The sequence below is a fragment of the Pseudophryne corroboree genome, chromosome 1 (assembly GCF_028390025.1).
Source record: "Pseudophryne corroboree isolate aPseCor3 chromosome 1, aPseCor3.hap2, whole genome shotgun sequence".
NCBI lineage: Eukaryota > Metazoa > Chordata > Amphibia > Anura > Myobatrachidae > Pseudophryne > Pseudophryne corroboree.
The window spans coordinates 594,965,099-594,979,745 of NC_086444.1; positions in this window are offsets into that span (position 1 = coordinate 594,965,099).

Here is a 14,647-nt window from a genome sequence, read left to right on the forward strand (position 1 = left end):
TACACATTATGCCAGGAAAAGCTCCCTTTTACACACTGTGCAAGGTAGAGCCACCTTTCTACACACTGTGCCAGGTAGGGTCCCTTTCTACACACTACACCAGGTAGCGTCCCCTTTTACACACTGCGCCAGCTAGAGTGCCCTTTTACACACAGCGCCAGATAGGGTCCCCTTTTACACACTGCGCCAGGTAGAGTCTCCTTTTATACACTACGCCAGGTAGAGCCCCCTTTTACACACTGCGCCAGATAGGGTCCCTTTTTACACACTGCGCCAGGTAGAGTTCCCTCTTACACACTGCGCCAGGTAGAGTTCCCTTTTACACACTGCGCCAGGTAGAGTCCCCTTTTACATATTACGGTGGAGAGTTGAGAGAGAGGAGTGTGTGTGTGTGTTTATACTTACTTTTGCTCCTGATGCAGTGCCATATCCTCCCGCCCAAATGCAACAGGAACAGTAGGGGAAGCCCAGCGGCGGAGCCAAACAGGGGACGCCTGACTGCAACTGAAACACTGCCACTGGCCTGTCTCATAGGTAGCCAAGCAGGTAGCGCTGCAGCTGGGGGGGGGGGGGGGGTCGGCAGACTGATCGCAATTGCTGGCCAGGTTGCGGTGCATGAGGGAGGAGGGATTGGGGGTGATGTGCCTGTTCTCCGCCCAGAGTGCCTATGTGCTGTAGTTACAGACCTGCACATGCATACTCACTCAGATACACACACACACACACACACACATATACATACACACACACACACACACACACACACACACACACACACACACACACACACTTTATCACTCACTCTCCCTCCACTTACCTAGTACAGTCTGGCTAGCAGGATCTGGAGCAGCAACATCCACTGCACCAGTCTGGAGGTCCCGTGTAGCTCTGCCCTCTCAGTTCATATAGCCCCTCCCCCTTTTCAATGCTTTTTTCATGCTACCAGCGCAGCTGCAGTACAGAGTGAGGCGCAGCAACAGGGACCACAGCACAGTGATGCTTAGCAGGGAGAGCGCATTTCCAGCCTGGCGCCTCCCTGCACTGTATCCCTTTGCTGAGCGGGTGGTGCTGAGCCTGGTTACATATAAAGGGCAAAATGTAAAAGCCTTATACCTACATTCACATCGCACAAATAACATGGTACCGACCTAGTATATTGCTGGGTCGACACGGATCACTGTGCGATGTGAAAGGGCCCATGGAGAATTCCCAGGTCGCCTGACGCGGTAATTCAACCCAGGTTATAAGAAGGGTTATTCCCGGGTTGAATACCGGGTCAGTGGCAGTGTGAACGGATTGCCGGGTCGATGCGACCCAGGACCCGTTCACTACATAGGCAGAGGCGGCGTGGAGATTAGCTCATCTCCCAACGCTACCTCCGCCCCCACCGCCCATGCCGCCTCCGCCCAACCGCTGCTATGGCAACCCGACCCGGCATATTGCCAGATTGGGAAGCCAGATCTTAGGGTCCCACCCGTTTCCAATTCCTGGTTGGGATCTGGCATTGGAGATTTGTAAGGGGCTTTAGATGTGCAGGCTGTTCCGGACCTCCTGTGAGTCTGCCTGCTTTTTTAAAAGTGGTAATCATTTACAAGGCAAAAGCAGGTCGGTTTTCCCTTGTAAAAGATTTCTGCTTTAAAAATATGGCCACCTCGCAGGCCTATACATTTTGCCCCAAGAATGAAACTGGGGGCGGAATGCAATTAGCCACAAATTATTTTTGCACAGTACAAACAGGACTTTACCGCAATTTTTGTTCCAGGTAATTCAATCACCCCCACCCCACCCCCGTATTTCTCTTACGTCCTAGAGGATGCTGGGGACTCCGTAAGGACCATGGGGTATAGACGGGCTCCGCAGGAGACATGGGCACTATAAAGACCTTTAGATGGGTGTGCACTGGCTCCTCCCTCTATGCCCCTCCTCCAGACCTCAGTTATATCCTGTGCCCAGAGGAGACTGGGTGCATTACAGGGGAGCTCTCCTGAGTTTCTCTGAAAAAGAATTTTGTTAGGTTTTTTATTTTCAGGGAGCACTGCTGGCAACAGGCTCCCTGCATCGTGGGACTGAGGAGAGAGAAGCAGACCTACTTAAATGATAGGCTCTGCTTCTTAGGCTACTGGACACCATTAGCATCAGAGGGTCGGAACGCAGGTCTCGCCCTCGCCGTTCGTCCCGGAGCCGCGCCGCCGTCCTCCTCCCAGAGCCGGAAGATAGAAGCCGGGTGAGTATTAGAAGAAAGAAGACTTCAAAGGCGGCAGAAGACTTCAGTTCTTCTCTGAGGTAACGCGCGCCATTGCTCCCACACACAACACACAACAAACACTGCAGGCACTGATGGGTGCAGGGCGCAGGGGGGGCGCCCTGGGCAGCAATAATGAAACCTCTAGGACTGGCTAATATAGTTATATAGGCTGCGGAGGCAGTAGATTATACAATCCCCCGCCAGTATTGAAAATTTGAGCGGGACCGAAGCCCGCCGCTGAGGGGACGGAGCTTGATCCCACAGCACTAACCAGCGCCATTTTCTCCACACCATACTGCAGAGAAGCTGGCTCCCCGGACTCTCCCCTGCTGAACACGGTGACAGAGGGCAAAAAGAGGGAGGGGGGCACTTATAATTGGCGCAGTAAGTGTATATTGATATATATAAAAGCGCTGTTTATCTGGGAATTTGATTTCCAGTGTCAGTTGGCGTTGGGTGTGTGCTGGCATACTCTCTCTCTGTCTCTCCAAGGGGCCTTATTTGGGGAACTGTCTCCTTATACATATATCCCTGTGTGTGTGGGGGTGTCGGTACGCGTGTGTCGGCATGTCTGAAGCGGAAGGCTCATCTAAGGAGGAGGTGGAGCAGATGATTGTGGTGTCTCCGTCGGCAACGTCGACACCTGATTGGTTGGATATGTGGAATTTTTTAAATGCAAATGTGATTTTATTACATAAGAGATTGGACAAAGCAGAGTCCAGGGATAATACAGGGAGTCAATCAATGGCTTTGATGGTGTAACAGGGCCCTTCAGGGTCTCAAAAACGACCCCATCCCAAATAGCAAACACTGATACCGACACGGATTCTGACTCCAGTGTCGACTACGATGATGCAAGGTTACACCCAAGGGTGGCCAAAAGTATTCATTATATGATTATTGCAATAAAAGATGTTTTGCATATCACAGATATGTCCCTGACACAAGGGTACACATGTTTAAGGAAAAGAAACCTGAGGTAACGTTTCCCCCATCTCATGAGCTGAACGCGCTATTTGAAAAGGCTTGGGAAACTCCAGACAAGAAACTGCAGATTCCCAAGAGAATTCTTATGGCATACCCTTTCCCTGCACAGGACAGGGTATGGTGGGAATTCTCGCCCAGGGTGGACAAAGCTTTAACGCGCTTATCCAAGAAGGTGGCGCTACCGTCTCCAGACACGGCAGCCCTCAAGGATCCTGCTGATCGCAGACAGGAAACGTCTTTAAAATACATTTTTACACATACGGGTGCTTTGCTCAGACCGGCAATAGCATCGGCTTGGGTTTGTAGTGCGGTAGCAGCTTGGACAGATACTTTGTCAGCTGATATTGATATCCTTGATAGGGATACCATTTTATTGACCTTAGGTCACATCAAAGACGCAGTCTTATATATGAGAGACGCTCAGAGAGACGTTGGGCTACTAAGTTCGAGGGCCAACGCCATGGCGATTTCGGCTAGGCGAGCACTGTGGACCCGCCAATGGACGGGTGATGCCGACTTAAAGAGGCATATGGAAGTTTTGTCTTACAAAGGTGAGGTTTTATTTGGGGAAGGTCTCGCGGACCTGGTTTCCACGGCTACCGCGGGTAAATCTACTTTTTTGCCTTATGCAAAAGAAAACACCACAGTATCAGATGCAGTCCTTTCGGTCGCAGAGTCCAGACTCTTCCTTCCTCGCCAGAGGTAAGGGTAGAGGGAAAAGATTGCCTGCTACAGCTAGTTACCAGGAGCAGAAGTCCTCCCCGGCTTCTACTAAATCCACCGCATGACGCTGGGGCTCCACTGAGGAAGGCCGTGTCGGTGGGGGCACGTCTTCGACTCTTCAGCCACTTCTGGGTTCAGTCGGACGTGGATCCTTGGGCGATGGAAATTGTATCCCAAGGCTACAAGCTGGAATTCGAAGACGTGCCTCCTCGCCGAATCTTCAAATCGGCTTTACCAGCTTCTCCCCCAGAGAGGGAGATAGTTTTAGCTGCAATTCAAAAGCTGTGTCAACAGCAAGTGATTATCAAGGTTCCCCTAATACAACAGGGAAAAGGGTATTATTCAACCCTGTTTGTGGTCCCGAAACCGGATGGCTCGGTCAGACCCATTCTAAATTTAATATCCCTAAACCTGTACTTAAAAAGGTTCAAGTTCAAGATGGAATCGCTCAGGGCAGTTATCTCCAGCCTGGAAGGGGGGGGATTTTATAGTGCCACTAGACATAAAGGATGCATACCTTCACATCCCCATATATCCTCCTCATCAGGCATACCTGAGATTCGCTGTACAGGACTGTCAATACCAGTTTCAGACGTTGCCGTTTGGGCTTTCCACGGCCCCGAGGGTTTTCACCAAAGTAATGGCGGAAATGATGGTGCTCCTGCGCAGGCAAGGAGTCACAATTATTTCGTACTTGGACGATCTCCTGATAAAAGCGAGATCAAAGGAACAGTTGCAGAAAAGCGTGTCACTCTCCCTGAGAGTGCTGCAGCAGCATGGTTGGATTCTAAATCAACCAAAGTCACAGTTGCTTCTAACGACTCGACTATCTTTCTTAGGCATGATTCTGGACACGGAACAGAAGAGGGTTTTTCTCCCAAAGGAAAAAGCCCAGGAACTCCAGAACATGGTCAGAGACCTGCTAAAACCAAAAAGAGTGTCAATGCACTCGAGTACTGGGGAAAATGGTGGCGACCTACGAGGCCATCCCCTTCGGCAGGTATCATGCAAGCACTTTTCAGTGGGACCTTCTGGGCAAGTGGTCCGGGTCCCATCTTCAAATACATCAGAAAATAACCCTGTCCCCCAGGGCCAGGGTGTCTCTCCTGTGGTGGCTGCAGAGTGCTCACCTTCTAGAGGGTCGCAGGTTCGGCATTCAAGACTGGGTTTTGGTGACCATGGACGCGAGCCTCCGAGGATGGGGAGCAGTCACACAAGGAAGGAATTTTCAGGGACTATGGTCAAGCCAGGAGGCTTGTCTACACATCAACATACTGGAATTAAGGGCCATATACAACGGCCTACGACAAGCGGAGAATCTTTTTCGCGACCTACTGGTTCTGATTCAATCAGACAACGTCACGGCCATGGCTCATGTAAGCCGCCAAGGCGGGACAAGGAGCAGAGTGGCAATGGAGGAAGCCACCAGGATTCTGCGCTGGGCAGAAAATCACGTAAGCGCTCTGTCAGCAGTATTCATTCCAGGAGTGGACAACTGGGAAGCAGACTTCCTCAGCAGACACGATCTCCATCCAGGAGAGTGGGGACTTCATCAATAAGTTTTTGCAGAGATAACAAGTCTTTGGGGACTTCCTCAAATAGACATGATGGCGTCACGCCTCAACAAAAAGCTTCGGAGGTATTGTGCCAGGTCAAGGGACCCTCAGGCAGTAGCGGTGGACGCCCTGCTGACACCATGGGTGTTTCAGTCGGTCTATGTGTTCCCTCCTCTTCCGCTCATCTCAAAAATATTGAGAATCATAAGACGAACAAGAGTGCAGACAATACTCATTGTTCCAGATTGGCCTCGAAGGGCCTGTTATTCGGATCTTCAGGAAATGCTCACAGACGATCCGTGGCCTCTTCCTCTCAGAGAGGACCTGTTGCAACAGGGACCCTGCGTGTTCCAAGACTTACCGCGGTTACATTTGACGGCATGGCGGTTGAACACCGAATCCTAGCAGGGAAAGGTATTCCGGAGGAGGTCATCCCTACTCTGATAAAGGCTAGGAAGGAGGTGACGGCGAAACATTATCACTGTATCTGGAGGAAGTATGTATCTTGGTGTGAAGCTAAGAATGCTCCTACGGAAGATTTCCACTTGGGCCATTTTCTCCACTTTCTACAGACAGGAGTGGATATGGGCCTAAAGTTAGGCTCCATTAAAGTACAGATTTCGGCCCTATCTATATTCTTCCAGAAGGAATTGGCTTCTCTCCCAAAAGTCCAGACTTTTGTAAAGGGAGTGCTACACATCCAGCCTCCTTTTGTGCCCCCAGTGGCACCATGGGACCTTAACGTGGTGTTACAGTTCCTAATTGAGCCTCTTCAAACAGTTGAATTAAAATTTCTCACTTAGAAGGTGGTCATGCTGTTGGCCTTGGCATCTGCTAGGCGGGTGTCCGAATTGGCGGCTTTGTCTCATAAGAGCCCCTATCTCATTTTCCATGTGAATAGAGCTGAGTTGAGGACTCGTCCTCAATTTTTGCCTAAGGTGGTGTCATCGTTTCATATGAACCAACCTATTGTGGTGCCTGTGACTACGGGAGACTTGGAGGATTCCAAGTCCCTTGATGTAGTCAGGGCCTTAAAAATTTACGTAGCCAGGACGGCTCGGATTAGGAAAACAGAGGCACTGTTTGTCCTGTATGCAGCCAACAAGGTTGGCGCTCCTGCTTCTAAGCAGACTATTGCTCGCTGGATCTATAACACGATTCAGCAGGCTTATTCTACGGCTGGATTGCCGTTACCAAATTCGGTAAAGGCCCATTCCACTAGGAAGGTGGGCTCTTCTTGGGCGGCTGCCCGTGGCGTCTCGGCTTTACAGCTTTGCCGAGCGGCTACTTGGTCGGGTTCAAACACTTTTGCTAAATTCTACAAGTTTGATACCCTGGCTGATGAGGACCTCATGTTTGCTCTATCGGTGCTGCAGAGTCATCCGCACTCTCACGCCCGGTTGGGAGCTTTGGTATAATCCCCATGGTCCTTACGGAGTCCCCAGCATCCTCTAGGACGTAAGAGAAAATAAGATTTTAAACCTACCGGTAAATCTTTTTCTCCTAGTCCGTAGAGGATGCCGGGCGCCTGTCCCAGTGCGGACATATTTCTGCATGACTTGTATATATTTGTTGCTTACATAAGGGTTATGTTACAGTTAAGATCAGTTGTTGGTTGATACTGTTTTGTTCATACTGTTAACTGGTTGCGTATTTTCCAGGTTATACCGTGTGGATGGTGTGGGCTGGTATGAATCTTGCCCTTAGATTAACAAAAATCTTTTCCTCGTACTGTCCGTCTCCTCTGGGCACAGTTTCTCTAACTGAGGTCTGGAGGAGGGGCATAGAGGGAGGAGCCAGTGCACACCCATCTAAAGTTCTTTGTAGTGCCCATGTCTCCTGCGGAGCCCGTCTATACCCCATGGTCCTTACGGAGTCCCCAGCATCCTCTGCGGACTAGGAGAAAAAGATTTACCGGTAGGTTTAAAATCTTTTTACAGCACAACACCCCCCACTAAAAAAAAAAAAAAAGGATCGGGAATATGTTCTTGGATCCATGTGTTTTCGCAATCGCAGACACAAACATTTTTCCCTGGGGGATCCATTAGCCTTGCCTAATTGAATTAACTCTTAAGTCTAAATTTAGTTTTAGTGGTAATTATCATTTTTATAATTACAAATAAAAATGATGTAGAATTAAGTATATAAATATGAACTGATCTATGCAATATACTGTATTTCATAGATTGCATGCTTCCAAGCTCTGCACAGTCTGGAAAATAATACAATTATCCCATTCAAGTGAAATGGAAAACCAATGAAGGTGAGAGCTTTTCTATTTGAATATCCACATCATTTGATTTTATAAAGAAGAAGTTATGAAAATAATGTGTTACTCCTGCACAAGTGATAAGAACACCAGGAAATGAAGAAATATTAAGTCGAACATAAATAGAGTCAATATCCCATTATAAATAAAAATAAAAGTATTGCACATTTAAATAGTACACATAAAGTTAAAAATCATAGAAAAAAATGATACAAATAAATGTAGGTACAAACATTAAATCAAATGTAATCCTACTACATAGGAACTGACCACACATCATAATGTATAGTCCTGCCCAAGACAAGTTTCAATGGGAGCTGCTGAAGGTAGTGAGGCAAGGTGTTGTAAGACATTATCATGCGTTTGAAATGGCAGGAAGAGACACAGCCAATGGTAGTGAGGCAGGAAGTGCGAGACTCTGGTGTATAAGCAGGGCCGGTGTAAGGGTTTTTGTCACCCTAGGCAAAACTTCAGCCTACTACCCCTAACCAGCACCAATACCCACTTCCCAGCCCTTCATGTTTTAGTGTAACATGCAAGTTCCACAGCCATCACTTGTATTAAGCACAACAAGGATGTTTCTATCAGGGACATCCTTAATTTTGTGATAGGCGGACTAAGTGGTATCCCCCCAGATCCTGTGCCACAGGCAGCTACCTAAAGCTGCCTAATGGTAGAGCTAGCCCTATGAATAAGACTCTAGAATGCAAGAGGAGTTTTAGATATCCAGAAAGAGCTCGACCACTAGCCAGCAGTGGCAATGTGTACAGACTTCACAAGCAGGGCTGTATTATAGCCGGTGGGGGCCACCACTACCAACCCTCTCACCTTATCGCGGGCCACAGGTTCCATCACACACCTTGTAACTTTCACTATGGCACTAATATAATAAAAACAAATATATCATGCAGACACAAGAGCTGTCAGACACGTCATAGACCGGTAGCATAGTAGCAGATTCAGTAATGCAGACACTGGGCACCACAGCAGCAGACGCAGGTGGCTCAGAGTCAGTGTCTCGCGGGATTTCGCTTCACTATTCCGCGAGACTAACTGTAGACAGAGAAGTTCCTCAGCAGCCACTGTTAATGAACAAATGAGCTGCCAGAGGACTACTCCGCTTGAAACAGCAGTGTGTGGGGGCACCTAATGTATGGAAGGCTCAGAACGACCACCCCTGTCACCCCTCCCTTAAGCTGGCCTTGTTCACAAGCGAGGTGGTGTTACTTGGCCAGAACAGAGATGTGGCAGCATAGAGTGCTTGACTGCTAACCAGTGGGAGAAAAGTGTGCAGGCTTCACCAGCAAATTCGTGTCACTGGTCCAAAAGAGAGGATTGGCAGCATATGTTGCGGTGTCCAGAGTGCGTACCTAGTAACCTTCATGTGTTTCTCCAGGGACAATCCCTGGTTTCATCAGAAGGAAAAGTCTGTGTAATATATCATATGCTGGTGTATTTTACAATGCAGGTAACCAATTAAAACATTGATTCCTTTTGTGCTTAGCTGTGTGTAAACCCCCTTATGTATAACTATACATTTATTTGGGATCATTTTAAAATGCATTAATAATGGGGGGAAAATGAACCATAATAAATAAAAATAGAAGCTTTCAATAATATGTTCACAAATCGCTGTATAAAATAATATAGAGGGCAGTAAATGATAATAATACAACAGTACCAACAGTGAATAATATTTAGATTAAATTATTATTGTTTATTGAGACAAGTTGTTGACAACCAAAGAAGGGAAAACAGACAAATTACATAATGAAAACACACATATTAACTTTATACATATGTTCAATTAGTGTGGTATAATCTAATTCTAAAAACTTAATTCTAAAGTAAATATTATAGAAGTGGAGGGAGGAATGTAAGCTCTCACAAGCAGGGCCCTCATCCCTCCTGAGATTTTCCTTCTCTTACTTAAACCATCTTCGAGGCACCTAAAACAGCGGTTTTCTGCCACCCTGATACTTATGACAGTGTTTATTTACCCTGTACTTGTCCTATATTTTCTTCAACTGTTAGTCACTATTGTCCTGTTTTGGTTTTTCATTTATGTACTCTGTAACTGGGCGCTGCGGATCCCTTGTGGCGCAATATAAATAAAGGAGGATAATAATAATAATAATAATAAAAAAAATAAGAAGTGGTTTAGGGAAAAGAAGGACCACTAGAGGATAGATTATGTACACTGGAAGGGATCAGAAGTCCAATTTTTAATTTTCAATCAAACCTTCTGGATATAAAGTTCTTAGGCTATGTATCCACAAGGTTTCTTGTGCACAAAGGCCCAGATTTACCAAGGCAATGCATTGGTGCAAGGCATACTGTACCCTGGGCCCCCCGGCCAGAGCACACTGATATCACTAGCTTTCCCTCTAAAGCAGCAACAAAACCAGCAGCCAGAATGCGAACAGGACAGTATCAGTGCAGGCAGAGACACAGGAATATCATGTTTCATGAACTACAGACAGAGCTTTCTAACCAGAGGAGAGATAGGTGGGTGGAGATAGCTGTAAGTAACACAGGGATCCCAGCTTCTCCTCCTCCCCACCTGGGTGTCGGAGTCCTGTATAAACTGTTATGCAACTAAACCATTTGGGTCTAGAGATAGACACACACAGAAAGTCCTCCTGAGTCCTGTCCCAGTGTGTAAGTAGTACAGAGGCTGCTGCTATTCTTGCATGTGACAAGATACATTTTATTTTTTTTCTATGTGTATTTTAAAGTTAAGTTGTCTTTGTTCCATTACAAGAAAAGTTTATAAAATAGTTGTCTTTCAATTAGGTGGAGCTATAAACAGTACCCAGGCATTATTAAACGATTAGTTAAAACTAATATACACCATTGGTTTAAATGTAATATAAACAATCTATACCTCACCACCATGACCCATTCCAGGAGGGACAAAATGCTCTCTACCTGGTCTTCCTTCTTAATTTATGATTGCAATCACCTGTGTTGAAGTACCTTTCTTATCAATTAAATAGTTCAACACAGGTGACGCCAATCATATAATAAGTGGGAAGTCCAGGCAGAGAGCATTTTGTCCCTCCTGGAATGGGACATGTTGGGAGGCATGCACAATTTAATATACATCCTCCACCTTCCATCGGGACCCCCTGTCTTAAGTGCCCCAGGCACCCCCAAGGCTTAATATGGCTCTGGGTTAAAGGAATCGTGTTCAACAAAATTAAATGCAAAAGATACAGCCCTTTTCCAAAGTATCCATAGAGGACCGAGTTCTCCTTGAAGATCCCCTTCCAAATGAGCTGTTGTTTAAACTCACCTTTATAGAGGTTAACCTGGTTCCCATCGCTGTGCCAAGAATCTGAGTGTAGAAAACATGATTAAATAAAGAAGAAAAAAAAAGCAAGTGAGGCTATAGTGAAAAAAAAAAACACAGACACTGGATCTCCCTGTAACAGCGTCTTCACTGTGGCCAACTAGAGTGTACAAGAAATATGTGGTATCCCCAACAAGGCATCTCAGAGAGGCAGCATGAAGCTGGAAAACTTTATCCATGCAATAGATTTGCTGACAAAGACCCAATCACCTGAGATCGTAGGGCATCCTGGTGGCATGTTACAAAGCCAGGTTACAAATATGAGATTGCACAGGAGAACGGCTATTTTCAGCTTCGTAAATCACCTCCACTTTTACGCTTTTAACATACCATACTATCACAGAGAACTGCTACACATTACTTATAAAGATATGATTTGACTTCTGGGAGCACCATTTTTAGAGGGCAGTTTCCAAATGCAATCCACAATCTCCAGCTCTGCGGAACACTGGAGCAAGCGTGGGAGTCTGGGGGAATGGTACAACCTAGTACCAACCTTGGACATTAATGTACACATTGATCTTTTTATACACTGGATACTGTATGGAATACAGTATTAATAGTTAACACTATAGTCTATAGTACAGGTTGAGTATCCCTTATCCAAAATGATTGGGACCAGAGGTATTTTGGATATGGGATTTTTCCGTATTTTGGAATAATTGCATCCCATAATGAGATATCATGGTGATGGGACCTAAATCTAAGCACAGAATGCATTTATGTTACATGCACACCTTATATACACAGCCTGAAGTTAATTTTAGCCAATATTTTCAATAACTTTGTGCATTAAACAAAGTGTGTGTACATTCACACAATTCATTTATGTTTCATATACACCTTATACACACAGCCTGAAGGTCATTTAATACAATATTTTTTATAACTTTGTGTATTAAACAAAGTTTGTGTACATTGAGCCATCAATAAACAAAGGTTTCACTATCTCACTCTCACTCAAAAAAGTCCGTATTTCGGAATATTCCATATTTTGGAATATTTGGATATGGAATACTCAACCTGTATAGGCTATATCAAACATATTTAACTAATATAAATAAAATAGTCAGGAAAAGATTAAACATCCCATTATGAATAAATACACAAACATAATAGGACCAGTAGGAGACATAACTGCACTTTCTAAGTACACATTCTCCCACCTCATGATAAGGCTCCTGTCTCTTATTCCTGGCAGCTACTCTCTGGTCCAGTGCAGTGATTGAGGACTCATGTACTAAGCAGTGATACAATTGGAGAAGTGAGCCAGTGGAGAAGTTGTTTCATGGCAACCAATCAGCTGCCCTGTATTCTTTTATAGTAAGCAAATTATAAATGTTACGCCAATGCTGAGTGGTTGCCATGGGCAACTTCTGCACTGGCTCACTTCTCTACTTTTATTACTACTTAGTACATGTCCCCCTCGGATCCACACACACATCAAACTTAGCAGAAAACGCTTTTACCACTGGACATGTTCAGCAGCTCAGCTCTGTCCCTTAAACTGCATGTTGTGATGGCTGCTCTAGTAATCGTATTATATACTATTGCTGTCATAATTTGAACTGCTGGACAAGAGGAGGGAGGTTTCTGGGCAACCGGAACCCCACCTGCGTTTGCCTATGGTAAGAGATAGTTTTCTGGCTCTAGACAATTTGAGTGACACTTCCTTTGCTAGACTCAATTGCATGTCTTCATTTTCCTACATATTGTCCCTAACTGCAGAACACATTTTTGTTAAGTGAGCTGTAAAGCTTGTTGGTGTCCTGTGTGTGCCCTCTCCCTGCTCCAAGTGCGCTGTCTACAACAGGTAAGGGAAGGGGGGCGGGGCAGGGAGAGCAAGACCGAATCCCCTCCAACAGGCCCCGGCCTGGGTAAAGAATAACCGCTACCCCCTACCCCCACCTCTCGCCATTGCTTTGAGGCCCAGACTGCCACCCAGTGCCACTACAATTTAGTTTTTAGCTAGGACACTTCCCCCCAGATCTAAATCTCCTTGTGCCAAGATGCAAAGTAACTCCTTTTTTTTGCTTTGCTTCCAGCTCAGAATCAGGCCCATATACTCCCAACAAATCAGCAAGACGTGGAAGGGTGTCATGTTTATAATTAAAAAAAAATGTTTATTTTGTTTGCATGCATACTCATTTACGGATGGGATACAAATATCTTTCTACAGGCTAGAAGTAATTTTATTTATTTAAAATTCTTCCCAGCAATATAACTGCAACATGACTAGTGAGGCATAGCATGATTTGTGGACTAGTGAAGCATAGCAGGGTTAAGCATAGCAGGGTTTGTGGAGATGCTTCAACTTTCTGTTTTATTGGAATCATCCAGTTGAGATACATTGAATTTGACACATGGAAGATGAGCTGAACAAAAAAAATCTAATGTAAATGCCTCTCTGGGAAACCTGGTTTCTTACTTACTGTACTTCTTAACCTTCATTATCTCGGTTTGAGGAAGAAAAAAAACAGCATATACAGTAACATAATACATATAAGGACATTTGTTCTGGTTTTAAAGGTGACATTTTATTTAAAGCTGCTATATCATCTATGAAAATAACAGGATCCGGATAGGATCCCGGCATTCAGGATCCCGGCAGTCGAAATGCAGATGCCGGCATCCTGAGTGACGGAATCCCAATTGAGGTCTGCCGGGATTCCCCAGTTGTAAGCCCCGGGGAGGAAGGGAAGGGGGGGGGGGGTGTCGCTGGGGGATCCTGGGCTTCAGGAATCCGCTGTCAGTGTTCTGCTGGGATTCCAAAAATAACATGTGCTTTGTCCCAACTTGGAGCCCCAGGAATAAACGCAACGGAGCACCGATCACCGGCCCCTGGCACTAGTAAGTATGTGTGACACTCTGAGATGGAAATCCTATTAACTTGGATTTATAGGGATATATGTGGCTATATAGGTACCATCACCCATATACTGGAGACAACCTGGGTGAGACACCTAAATTTTCCCTAAAAGGAACCCTCACTTCTCACTAGCCAGCACAGTGCAGCGGAAAGAGTTAACAGCTTCCCCTTGCCTAGGTTGATAGGCAACGCCAGCAACCAAAGGACAGCAACATGTGGAGCGCTAGGACCCAGGTGCAGACCTGCAGAGCAGGAGGAATCGAAGCTGCTGATTCGGTGGTACACAGCGGGAAGAGTAGGAGGCGGGGTTACCTCCTGAGGTGACAGGGAGAGAGACGCTGTGAGGAGTGGTGCTCTGAGGTAACAACGCGGAGAGTGATGCTGCGCTGAGGTGATGCTGCGGAGACATGCTGTGGAGAGCGGAGCTGCTGCTGAGGAGAGCCGCAGGATAAGCCAGAGCCACAGAAGCTGCGCTGCAGCAAGGGGAGACCAGCACCAGGGACAGTCCAACTGGTAGAGAGCTGGGGACCCGCCGAGCACTGCCGCCACTGACAGGTATTTACCCCAGCCAGCACCCTCCAACAAGTGACATTATACAACGCTGAGCAGGATTTAGAGGAGGGAGAGAAAGATTGAGTTGATT